At 38.1% G+C, this 13,181-nt stretch overlaps 1 long non-coding RNA gene across 1 annotated transcript in view; it reads left to right on the top strand.

Moving 5' to 3' along the window:
• The window catches only part of LOC112132611 (uncharacterized), a 90,402-nt gene that overhangs the window by 56,192 nt on the left and 21,029 nt on the right, over positions 1-13,181 (top strand). The gene's annotated exons all lie outside the window — the stretch shown is intronic.

Raw genomic sequence — 13,181 nt, 5'->3', positions numbered from 1 at the left:
GTTGCAAATACATAAGATTGCACACTGTATACTTATAATTCATTTCCAAAAATACTTCCTTAAAATAAATTTTCAAAAGCCAGGAACAACCCATAGAGCTCATAGATAAAACTTTTATGAGTAGTAGTCAGTAAAAATGTCATACCACAATTCCACCATCAACATATTTTCGATTCTCCTGATTTCTATACAGAAAAGATAACAAAAATCATATACACATCACGTAATTAACTAAAAACCAAATTTGAAGCAAGAAGACTCTCCTCCTTTTTTACAGTGTTGATTGAAATACAGCAGGTGAAGCTTACAGAATGTGTAGTTGTAAGTAGAGACATTCACTAGAGATCAAGGGGTGTAGAAATAGCCAGGAAAACTGGCAAATAACCCTCATAAGGTTTTGCGTGTACCTCAGATATTGTTCTTTGTCATCATCATTATTATAATTGTTTGACCTAATTGCTGTCTATAAATTACAAAGCAGATTATTGTCTTCTCAGACCCTTTTCATGTTTCTCTATTCTTTCATTAATTTCAACAAATACTGAATGTCTATTGTGTGTAAAACAATGTCTAAAACAGAAAATAAAAACCTATGTAAATGTGTTAAAGACTTACATAAAAAGTATTCTTATGTGGAAATGCACACATTTTTTTCCTAAAAAGAATTTGCTAACTTAGCAAAGGCAAAGATTGCAAAGCACAGAAAGAATCCATTATGACGACAGTACAAGTTAAGACATGTAGAATGAGAGTGAATTCCCTCCAATATATGTGTAGTTTGGCCCCTTACCCTGCATAATCTATATGTTAGTCATTTCATTGTTTGAATATTTCATTTTAGAACACCATTAATAAAATAAATTACACCATAAGTTTAAATTTCTACTGCTGTATGTAAGCATACTTCTATTTTGCTCTTTTCTTAGAGGTGAAAGGATCCAGTAACACTCTCCTTCTTGTAACAATGCTTTAGAAAACCACTTTGTGGTAGATTAAAGATGAACTACAGATTTTTTACTATTCCTTGCACAAGAGGTGGAGCTAAATTCCTGTCTCCTTGAACCGGGGCTGGCCTTACTGAAATGTTTCCTTCTTTTCTATATACTTTGACACAGTGTGTCTAAGATTGTAGGTTTTCTTTCTTTCATTCTTTTTTTTTAAGTGTTTGGTAGAACTTGCTGGAAAAGCCATATCTGAATTTGTTTTAGTTTTGTCAGAAGATTTTTCACTAGGGATTCAAACACTTTAATGGTTATGGGACTATGGTATTTTCTTTCTTTTTTAATTCAGTTCCCAGGAATTTGACCAATTTATGTAAGTTTTCAAATTTACTGGCATAAAGCTCTTCATAACATCTTTATATTATCTTTAAAAATTTCTGCATCCGTTATGTCTCTCTTTTGTTGTTAAAGTTAATTATTTAAGCTTCCCTACCTCTCTTTCTCACTACCTCCTCGATCTCCCTTTCCTTCTCCTCCTTCTCTTTCTCTTTCTTCTTTGTTAAAGTTGCCATAGTTTTCCCAAAAAAGTAGTAATATGTTTTTGGCTTTGTTGATTCTTTCTATGCATTTTTCTTTTCTGTGTTAATTTCTCCATTTTCTCTTCTGTTCATAAGGATGAAAGGTTGAACGGATATTGCATGGTCAACTAGCAGTGTGTCTCACACCCAATTGGAAACTGCATTCATGTACCCTAGAGGGCTAAAGAAAAGCAAAAATTTCATAAAAACACAATTTCAAAGGTGAAATTCAGTAGATTATCTATTTTAAAATTGTATGTTTTTTAGTAAAGAATTTGTTCTGGCACTGGCCCTTGGAAAATAATCTCTAAACTCTTAGGAATGTCCCCAGTGATAGGAGTGTCTTTGTTATTCATGGGAGCCTTGTAAACCACATCTGCTAGTTTATGCTAACAAGATGACTCCTGGTGGATACTTCTGACCACACCTGTTAGCTTAGGCTAATGAGGTGACCCATAGTGGGCCTCTTGGGCCATGTGATATCAGCCTGAGCTCTGAGAAGTAGGAGGATAGAGACTGAGAGCAACCATGTGGGCAACCAATTAATCAATCAATCATGCCCAAGTCATGAAACTCCAGTAAAGAGTCTGGGCATTGAAGTGCAGGTGGGCTTTCTGGGTTGTCAATTCTCTAAGCATATTGTCACACACTGATACCAGGAGGGTAATTTTTCCTCAGGGCAATGGAAGTCTTGTGTTTGGAACTCTCTAGACTGTGCTCTGTGTGTGTCTCTTCCCTTGCTTGATCTTAATACATCCCTTTCCAGTTTCAAACCATAACTGTATGCATAATAGCTCTCAGTGAGTCATATGTGTTCTTCTAGTAAATTATCAAAACTGGTGGTGGTTTTGGGAAACTCCTGAACTTGTAGCTTGTGTCAGAAGTCTTACATACAATTGGCAGTCTAGAGAACTGTGTCCTCAAAACTTGAAGTTTGGCTCAATATAGATATTTGGTGTCAGAAGAAGTGAGATTCACTAGAATAATCCTGAGTCACTGAAATATGTAGTTTGGGAAGAGAAAGAATGAAAGGGCAAATGATAACGAACTTTTGATTCTTGGATGACTACAGGGTCAGCTATGGTATGAAACTACTGATGTACTTCAGTTCATTATTGGAGACAAAACTTATTAATGGAAATTTGAAATAATAGCTCCAACTCCCAGACAGTTGGTTCACTGCATACATAAGGAAATTCAAAGTAGAAAAAAAAAAAAAACAACTATACCATCCTCTGGTCATGACTATCAGTAATAGTGAAAACAAAAGTAAGGGAGAATGTTTGAAGTGGGTCCTGACACTGGGCCAAACTTAGATTCTGGCTGGCCCAAATTACAGTCTCTGGCTGCAGAGCCCCTACTAATAGGAAAAAATAAAAATAAAAGTGAAGGAACATGTTAGGGCAGATCCTTATGCTTAGATTCTGGCTGGTCTAACCTACAGCCAATAACCTCAGAGCTACTTTCAAAGGAAAATAATTATGCTGAAACAACAGATAACAAAGAAGATTAGAATGATTTTTAAGAGAATGAGCAAAACAAAGGGGTAAGAGACAAGGGACTCATTCCAGCTAGGTAGAAATCTTTTTTTGTTTGTTTGTTTTTAATTATACTTTAAGTTCTGGGATACATGTGCAGAACGTGCAGGTTTGTTACATAGGCATACACTTGCCATGGTGGTTTGCTTCACCCATCATCCCATCATCTACATTAGGTATTTCTCCTAATGCTATCCCTCCCCTAGCCCCCAACCTCCCGACAGGCCCCAGTGTGTGATGTTCCCCTCCCTGTGTCCATGTGTACTCATTGTTCCAACTCCCACTTATGAGTGAGAACATGCGGTGTTTGGTTTTGTTCCTGTGTTAGTTTGCTGAGAATGATGGTTGAATCTTTAAATAGGCCAGGCACTGTGGCTCAGGCCTGTAATCCCAGCCCTTTGGGAGGCCAAGATGGGTGGATCACTTGAGGTCAGGAGTTTGAGACCAGCCTGACCAATGTGATGAAACCCCATCTCTACCAAAAATACAAAAATTAGCTGGGTGTGGTGGCACGCGCCTGTAGTCCCCGCTAATCAGGAAGCTGAGGCAGGAGAATCACTTCAACTCTGGAGGTGGAGGTTGCAGTGAGTGGAGATTGTGCCATTGTACTCCAGCCTGGGTGATAGAGCTAGACTCTGTGTCAAAAAAGAAAAGAAAAGAAATATTTAAATAGTTATTAAGAAATTAGATAAATAAATCAGACATTGATAGGATGAAGATAAAAGTCTTAATGCAACACTCTTGGAAGTAGGATAGACCAGTGGGAACCCCTACTGGTCCCCAACACTGAAGGACCATAAATAAATTTGCTTTGTTCACCCTAGTTTAGAGTAGTATGGAAAGCCACAAGAAAATAAAATATACAAAAATTAGCCAGGCATGATGGGGCACGCCTGTAATCCCAGCTACTCGGGAGGCTGACACAGGAGAATCTCTTGAACTTGGGAGGCAGAGGTTGCAGTGGGCAGAGATCGAGCTGCTGCACTCCAGCCTGGGTGACGGAGCAAGATTCTGTCTCAAAATAAATAAATAAATAAACTAAAGATGGAAAGTTTTATAAGAATTGAAATGTTTGAATGGACTTTAGGTGGAGCGATTGCATCTCCTTTATCTGAATGTATTATTAAAGATGGATATTCTGTATAACTGGGGAATATTTCTCTTACTTATTGTAAAACAGAAGGTATATCAATCTGCCCATTTTCCTATATTGATTGGACATGCCAAATAGGAGCAACAAGTTTGCGGGAACCCAGAAAAATGGTTAATTTGAAATATAGACCAGAAACTGGAGTGCTGGTATGGATACATTCTCAGTATAATAAGCCTGTGTGAAATACAGATAGGGGCTTATGGCAAAAGACTGTAAGTGCCTCCTAGTAATGACCTCTGAGATTTTGGACCTGAAAAATATCCACTGAGAGACAACTATCTTGCTATTGTGTGCCATTTAAGACAGCCCTATACTGATGGTCAAATTGGGAAATTGAATGAAAGCCTCCTATGTCTGAAAAGCAAAAAATAATCTTGTAACCTGAAATACCCATATGTCTTTAGTAATGTCAAAGAAACATTCTGATAGAGAAGACAATGCCCAGAAAAATTCCATAATAAAATGAAAATGGTATATACGGGAACATGCTACTAGTGGGGGAATTCGAGGAGGTGCCATGAATATCTTTCCCCCTAGAGCTGACTTTGAAACCACCTGAAGACCTGCCAAATCCTATTGCCACTTAGATGGTGCCTATTCACAGCTCTTGATTGATCAACAAAGAGCCCCTGGGTTTATAGTTGGCAGTTCCAATGTGAGTGGACAACACTTTATTTGGAAGGCTGATATTCTAGTTGAAAGAGTTAAACATAACTTAGGCTGGCAGGCAGAATTGCATGCTGTTTGTCTCTATATTTGAGTTTTTACTGAGTCATATGTGATGGCCAATATCCTGGCCATAGAGTTAGGCATAGAAGCAATAGAAAACTAGCCTATTAAAGGGATACACATATGGAGCATAGCCCTAAGGAAACCACCATGGGAATTTGAGGGATGTGTTATAGTGGGATATGCTGATGCCAATCTGAAGACCCCACCAGGATCAGAAGGTGATTGGAACTGGCAAATAGATATCCTGGTATACTTGCTCAAGGAGGCCACCTGGATCCATGAAATGTGTGGACAGTGGAGCTGCAGCAATGCAGAGATCTGCCAAATCTTAGACATATTCCTTTTATACACTCTGAGGAAGAAATTGACAATAAGAACTGTCCAGTCGGCCAACAACAAAGACAGAGACTGTTAACAGCTTTGGGCCAGAGTCCCCAGGGGAAAGGCCCTGCACATAGCTGGCAAGTAGGACTGATGCTGGTAGCCCCTGGAGACTACAAATGAGCCCTGACAGGAATAGACACTCTGGCTAGGCTTTGCATACTCAGTGGTGGGTGCAAATGCTCAAAATACTATAAAAGGACTGAACAGAAGATACTGCACCAATTTGGACTGCTAAGTTACATTTCTTCAGACCAAGGAACACATTTTACAGCTCATAATGTCCAACGATAGGCCGAGAGATATAATCTTCTGAGTAGCAGTTTAATAGGGAATTAGAATAGGCAGTTGGACAATTTGTTGCTAAAATGGAGTAGGTAAAAGCAAGAAAGGTGGTTTACACATCTTCATGAATGTGTTTTCACACTCAACATGAGGAGATCCAAGAGAGGGTTTCCACTAGATAAATTCTACTTTTCTGGGGAATTTGGGAAGAAAGATATGAGAGAGGATGCTGGTGCGACTACACTATTTCCGACCCTGCCCCAACCTCCCCACCATTACTCCAACTTTCCTTTTTCCTACCTGATACAGACCTGGGACTATGAGTGCCAGAAGTGGGAAAGATCCCCAAACAAAAGACTGTAACTATACCTTTACGCCTTTGTCACAATTCCTAAGGTCCTAATGGGGTGGGCTGTACCTTTACCCTATTGAGTAAGATTAGGGTCAGTAAAAAATGTAGCTGTATTGCCTAGTGTTTGAGATAACCTACTAGTTATGTGACTTTGTAATCCCACCCTAAATAAATAAGAGAGGATGGTAGAGGGCTGGGATGGGGGAAACACTTGCTAGACTACTATTGCTGTTAGCAATATGGACCTGCACAGTGGCCAAATCTCATGCCTCTTCCAAAAGTGAAAAAGTTTGGACAAAACTAAACAGTTAATAGAGCTAGGGAGTAACAGTAGCTGAGTAAGGGAATGAGTGGATATATTATGCAATGAGATAAATCAAATATTACATTACTACCTTGAGGGAGGTTCAGTAAAAGAACTGATACTGTCTATTAGCTCAATTATACCAGATGATGGTAAAATTGCTTTTGGGGCCTGGCAAGGTTGAATGGAAGCCTGCAAACCTGAGTGGCATCACTGTAGGTCACTTTGGTCCTACAATATGATGGTGGACTGGACTAATTGTTAATGACTGAGTGAAACTCTAGTAATGAGCCAGTATCTTTTGACTCTTATTTCGCAAGTTATATCTACTGCCCTACTATGAATATAACAGTCGTATTTTTGGTAAGATTATAGAACCGATATGGATGGTCAAATTGAGAAATTGAATTTAACCCTCATCAAGATGTAATATTGATGGAAAATGACTGATCTGAATTGATGAATTCAGCCAATCATCAGCTAATTTCTATGCTAGATAATTCTGTAGAAGTTTATCACAAAGTACAAATAATGGTAAATCAAAGGATAAAAATATAAAAATGTTGTAATGACTTTATAGGACAAACCAGTTGTTTCTTTAAACCTATCCTTACCCCATAACGGCTCCTCCAAATGTGAGGTATATTCATAATAACATTATTACCGAGTCCAAAAATTTTAGATAATGATATCTCACATTATATTTGTGTTTTATCTTTTATAATCAAGAATATACTTCAAAGTGTTAAAAGGTTGTAGAGATGTTAATGGGGGCATTATTTGTTGTGTGTGTGTGTGTGTGTGTGTGTGTGTGTGTGTGTGTGTTTGAAACAGTGTCTTGCTCTGTTGCCCAGACTGGAGTGCAGTGGTGCGATCTCAGCTCACCACAACCTCTGCCTCCTGGGTTCAAGTGATTTCCTTTCCTCAGCCCCCCAAGTAGCTGGGATTATGGCGTGTGCCACCACTGCCTGACTAATTTTTGTATTTTTAGTAGAGATGGGGTTTCACCATGTTGGCCGGACTGGTCTCGAACTCGTGACTTCAAATGATCCACCTGCCTCAGCCTCCCAAAGTGCTGGGATTACAGTTGTGAGCCACCACACCTGGCCATCACTTATTCTTATACCAGTAAAAGTGCCAGGAGTATGTTAGGCTGAAGCATATGAAAATGTAATTTTGAAACAAAAGTAGTTCAATATCAGTGATTTTATATAGTTCAACTCAATAAATCTTTTGTTGTTGTTAATAGAAACCCAGGTAATACTATTTTTTTAATAAATTCACTATATATATTAGGTTGGGCTAGGCCCTCTACAAAATGAATTAAGATGATGAGAATTATGCCAACAGGAAATTTATTGCCAAATTAAAACATACACACAAACCATCCAGAGAAATTTCCCAGAGGTAGTGTATGAAAGGAAATTACTTCCTTTTTGTACTTTGTGCTTGTTGAGATAATTCATATTGCTATTGGTTACCGTCACACATAAAACACTGGAGCTTCACTCTACTCTAGCATCTTTGAAGATATTTTACCAGAGATGTTTAGACCTTGATTTCACTCATTTATGTGTATGTTTTTCCCACTGATGGAAAATAGTAAAATTAAATTTAAAAAAACCTCAGTAACAATAAAAAGTATAAACAAAGTAAACAGTTACCTTTGAACTTCTGTATAATCAAACACATCAGTCAAATATGTGTATTTGTAAATTTATTTGTAAATGTCAGCAGCATTCCTTTGACTGAAAAGCAAAAGCAAAATAAAACAAAGCAAAAAGCCAAGATGCTTATCCATATTATGCAGTCTACTTAAATTTAAAAATTAAGGCTTCCTTTGTGGTTCAAACCCGATACTTTGTTGAAGTAAGTTAAATGTAAAACCAAACCAGGCCAAAGTGCAGCATATTATCCTCATCATTATTTTCTTTGAAATTAGTCATAGTTTCAAAGTTTTCACCACCTCATCTTTCTTTGAGAACCTGGGTTCTAATTTTGTCACTTGGCAGGACATCTCATAATGGGTTTCTGGAACATGAAATCTACTTGGTAATCTGGTAGGATAATATTATTTTCTCTGTCTTGTAGAATACTATAAAGTCTTATCTTAATCATGTTATTTATAGAGGGACTAAGGCAATTGATATTTCCTTCCTTGCTTCAAACAATTGAAATTTCTAGAGCTGGCAGCCCTGGGGCTAGATCTTTCTTGTCCTGATGCTCTTCTTCAAGGGTTTGTCCTGATAGTCTGGATGTAATACACAGCTCATGATTAGGGACTTTATGATACCTTCTCTCTCTTTACATTGTCTGATAAGAGAATGGATTTTGGAGTGAGATTGACTATCATGACTTAGTGGATAGTAATAGTTATTAAATACATTATTGTAAGGATTAAGTAAAAGTGCTTCTGTAAATCTAAATGCAAGGCTTTGAGACCTATATTCAATAAACATTCAATTTATTCCCCTTCTCATTTCAGTGTATTCTTTTCTCTATGGTCCATTGATGTCTCTAATTGCTTGGTATGGAGTACTGACTTTTTCTTCTCCCATTTGTTATTTCTAGTACTCTACCTTTCCCATAGGCATAGCAAAAGTTCCCTGGTCTTTCTTTACATTTACATTCTCTGGGGAGTATTCTGAAGATCTTCAAATTCAGCCTCAATTCTTGAATTCAAGGGATACCATTTAAAAAAATTTTAATGTATTAGAGACAGAGTCTCATTCTGTTATGCAGGCTGGAGTGCCATAGTGATCATAGCTCATTGTAACCTCGAACTCCTGGGCTCAAGTGGTCTTCCTGCCTCAGCCTCCCAAGTAAGTAGGACTACAGGTGCATACCAGCATGCCTGGTTAATTTTTATAATTTTTTTATACAGACAGAATCTCACTTTGTTGTTCAGGCTGGTCTCCAACTCCTGCCATCAAGCAATCCTCCCACCTTAGACTCCAAGAGCTGGGATTATAGACATGAGCCACCATGTCCTGCCTCAAATGACACCATTTGTAACTGCTAGCAGAATCTCTTGGCACTTATGGCTTCTTTAAAAACTAGCTGCTTAAGTCCTTGATTTTCTTCTATTTACCAATAAACTCTGTGAATTTTATTTATAGCTGAGCTTTCTATGAAATGTGAAAATTACCTAAGAAAATGTGGAAGTTACTTACCCAAGAAAATAGGCTGGTGAAACTCTTTTAAATTATATCTTAGGCCATTCATGAATCAAATTCAATCACTGTCCCCGTAGTAAACTTCATCGTTGGACAATCTTAAACAATTCTTCTGGGTAGCCCTTTGAGGATACTGGTTGTGATAAGCACTGAGTATTCAACAGTAAACAGATTATGGTTTTAGGATTAATAAATATATTGAGCTCTGACCTCAGATAATAATCTAATATTTAAGTAATGCTTACTATGTGATAAGCACTATTCTAACTACTATACATAATAACTCTTTTAATATATAATAAAACAAGCCTATAAGGAGGTGGTTACTATAATTATCTTCACTTCACAGGTAGAGGAAACAGACATAGAGAGGTTAAACAATATGTCCTTGTTCACACAGGAATCTTAGCTGTCTGGCTTCAGATATTGTATCAGACATCATTAATGTCCTGCCACATTGTCCTTTGGCCTACCTCTGATTTTATCTGCAGTGGAGGTGGTAAATTCCAGAATGCTTATAACTTCCCACCATAGGCACTTAGATATCTATACTAGTTGGCCTGAGAACTTTCTCTCACTATTGTTTAGCGGCTTGCTCAGCTCTCATGCAGGGAAGCTCAGAATTGCCAAATCTTTAATGCCTCAGAGGAAACTCTGTATGGGGGATGGGTATGGTGGATAAGTACCCTGGTCCCTCATCTTCCAGGGGAACTATTGTGAGGTATGCTCTACAGAGTTTCTCAGAGGGCTCCGAATGGGATAGAGCTCCTGTTGCCCTCAGGGGTAACCCACTTATTGGCACACTTTTGTCTCTTTTATTCTCTTTCATTCCTCACTCTTTCATCTGTGCTTCCTGGGGTCACCTCTCATAAAAGTACCTGTCCCCTATGTCAGGACTTGTTTTTGAAGCAACATAAATTAGGAGAGATGCTGTGCCCTTAATGTACCATGCTGCCTCTCCACAGTCTTTTTTCTCCTTAGTTCATTTGGTCTCTGCTCAGAAAGCCCTTCCATGCTCATGTTAATTAAAATATTTATTTGATAAGGTACAGACTTAGCTGTTATTAAAAAGCAACCCAATAGTGAGAGTTTCAAAAAAGAAATGCGTTTTTCTCTCTCTCATATAACATTCGAGAAATAGACAGGTGATCTATGACAGGGAGGCACCTTCTTCAAGACATCTCTCAGGGATACAGATCCATTCTATGTGGAGGCTCTGCCATTCCATGGAAGCCATGGGAGAAAAGAGGAAGAAGAGTAACTTTTATTAAGCATGTCTCTTCATGTTCTATTGGCTAAGATGCAGTGAAATGGCCAATCTTAGCTATAAAGAAGCTAAGAAATACAGTTGCTACCCATTCCCTGCTAACATTCAGGGAAATGGACATTGAGGGTAATTAAAAGTCTTGACTGAAAATGGTATCCCCTGTCTAAACATTGCTCATCCTGCTTTATTTTCATAATTACATGTATCTATTTCTTGTCTGACTCCTCTACCAGAATATAGGTGCCTTGTTGTAGAGACATTGTTAGTTTTGCTCACCATGTAAATCCATGGCCTTTAACAGTGCCTTTTGTCAGTAATCACTGAATGAGAGTTGAATGAAGAATGAATGAATGAATAATCTGTTATGTCCTTCAAATGTCCCCAAGTCTCTAATAATACACTAGGATACACATGACCGTAGAAAATGAATTTTTGGCTATCTGTATAAGTGCAACCATGTTTGTATTTAAGAGATGCTTTATGTGAGATGCTTTTATCTTGTGTATAATCTAATGGAGTTCAGGATAATTTATTTTCTAATAATTATTTTCACTCTCCTCAAAGAATATTATAATGATATTTCCTCCAATATTTAGTTTTTATATCAATCTTTTTATAAAAATTGATGTATACAGTTTTCATATTTGAATCTTTTTTTTTAAGCAAAAGCAAATATTGATAAGTTATACTCCTGTAGCTGGCTATATTGTAGCTCCTGGTAATTGAGTGGGCACAGCTCCCATGGAGAATAAGGCATTATGATTGTGCCATTGCACTCCAGCCTTGGCAACAGAACCAGACCCTGTTTCTGGATAAATAAATAAAACCACCCACATACACACACACACACACACACACACACACACAAAGACACTGTATTTGTATTCTGAGGCTGCTGTAACAAATTACTACAAACTTGGTGGCTTTCAACCACAGAAATGTACTATCCTCCAGTTCTGGAGACTAGAAGTCTGAAATTTCCAGGGCTGTTCTTCCCCTGGGGTTCTAGGAGATAATCTTTTCCTTGCCTTTTCAGCTCCTGGTGGCTGTCCCAGCATTCCTGGGCTTGTGGCTACATCACTCCAATCTCTGAGTCTCTTTCACATCATATTCTCTGCGTTGTGTCTGTATATTCTGCTCTATTGTATGCCCCAAATGTCCCTCTGTCTTTCTCTGATAAGGACACTTGCCATGAGATCTAGGGTTCACCAAGATAATTCAGGTTTATCAATTCATTTCATAATCTTTAACTTAATCACATGTGAAAAGACTCTTTTTTATTTTTATGTATTTAGGGGGTACAAGTGTAGATTTCTGTCTCTCTCTTTTTTTTTTAATTTGAGACGGAGTTTTTGCTTTTGTTGTCCAGGTTGAAGTGCAATGGCACGATCTTGGCTCACTGTAACCTCTGTCTCCCAGGTTCAAGCGATTCTTCTGCCTCAGCCTCCTGAGTAGCTGGGATTACAGGCACCTGCCACCACACCCGGCTAATTTTTGTATTTTTAGTAGAGATGGGTTTTCATCATGTTGGCCACGCTGGTCTCGAACTCCTGACCTTGGATGATCTACCTGCCTTGGCCTCCCAAAGTGCAGGGATTACAGCCATGAGCCACCACGCCTGGCCCAAGTGTAGATTTCTTAAATGGATATATTGCACTGTGGGGAAGTCTGGGCTTTCAGTGAACCCATCACCCGAATAATAAACATTGTACCCAATAGGTAAATTTTCACTGCTGATTCCCCTCTGGAGTCTCTAGTGTTTATTATTCCACTCTGTGTGTCCATGTGTACCCATTGTTTAGCTCCTCCTTATAAACGTGAACATGTAGTATTTGATTTTCTGTTTCTGAGTTATTTCATTTAGTATAAGGGCCTTCAGTTCCATCCCTATTGCTGCAAAAGACATGATTTCATTTTCTTAATGGCTTTCCAAGGATTTTAAATAAATATCTTTTTTTGTGGGGGGAGGGACAGGTGTTTTTTGGCCTACCGTAGTCCACCAGAGGCCCCAAAGATTAATATCCATCCCACATGGAAAATACATGCACCCCATCCTGACATCCCCAAAAGTGTCAACTAATTACAGCATCAGCTCAAGTCCAAACTCTCATCTAAATATTGTCAGCTCAAAAGCCCCAAATATTATCATCTAAATTATTTAAGTCAGATATGAATGAGATTCAGCATGATACATATTGTGACAAAATTTCTCTGTGGACCCATAAAACTATAAAATAAACTATCTGCTTCCAAAGATAGTTTTGAATTGAAAACTATCTTTGGAATATCCTATCAAAGATAGGAATTGAAAACAAGCAAATTCTGCAGACCAGCAAAGTATGTCTCTAGGCTAGATTATAGCTTTGGGTTTCTCTATTGTAGACCTCCAGCAGAGTTCATCCAGAGAGAGAGTTGTACATCTTGTGGGGGTGAAGAGAAATTAATGAGTCATTTTGGGGATGTAAGAGAAGGCC

Source organism: Pongo abelii, chromosome 2 (genome assembly GCF_028885655.2).
Source record: "Pongo abelii isolate AG06213 chromosome 2, NHGRI_mPonAbe1-v2.0_pri, whole genome shotgun sequence".
Lineage (NCBI taxonomy): Eukaryota > Metazoa > Chordata > Mammalia > Primates > Hominidae > Pongo > Pongo abelii.
This window is presented reverse-complemented; position numbering and strand designations above follow the sequence as displayed.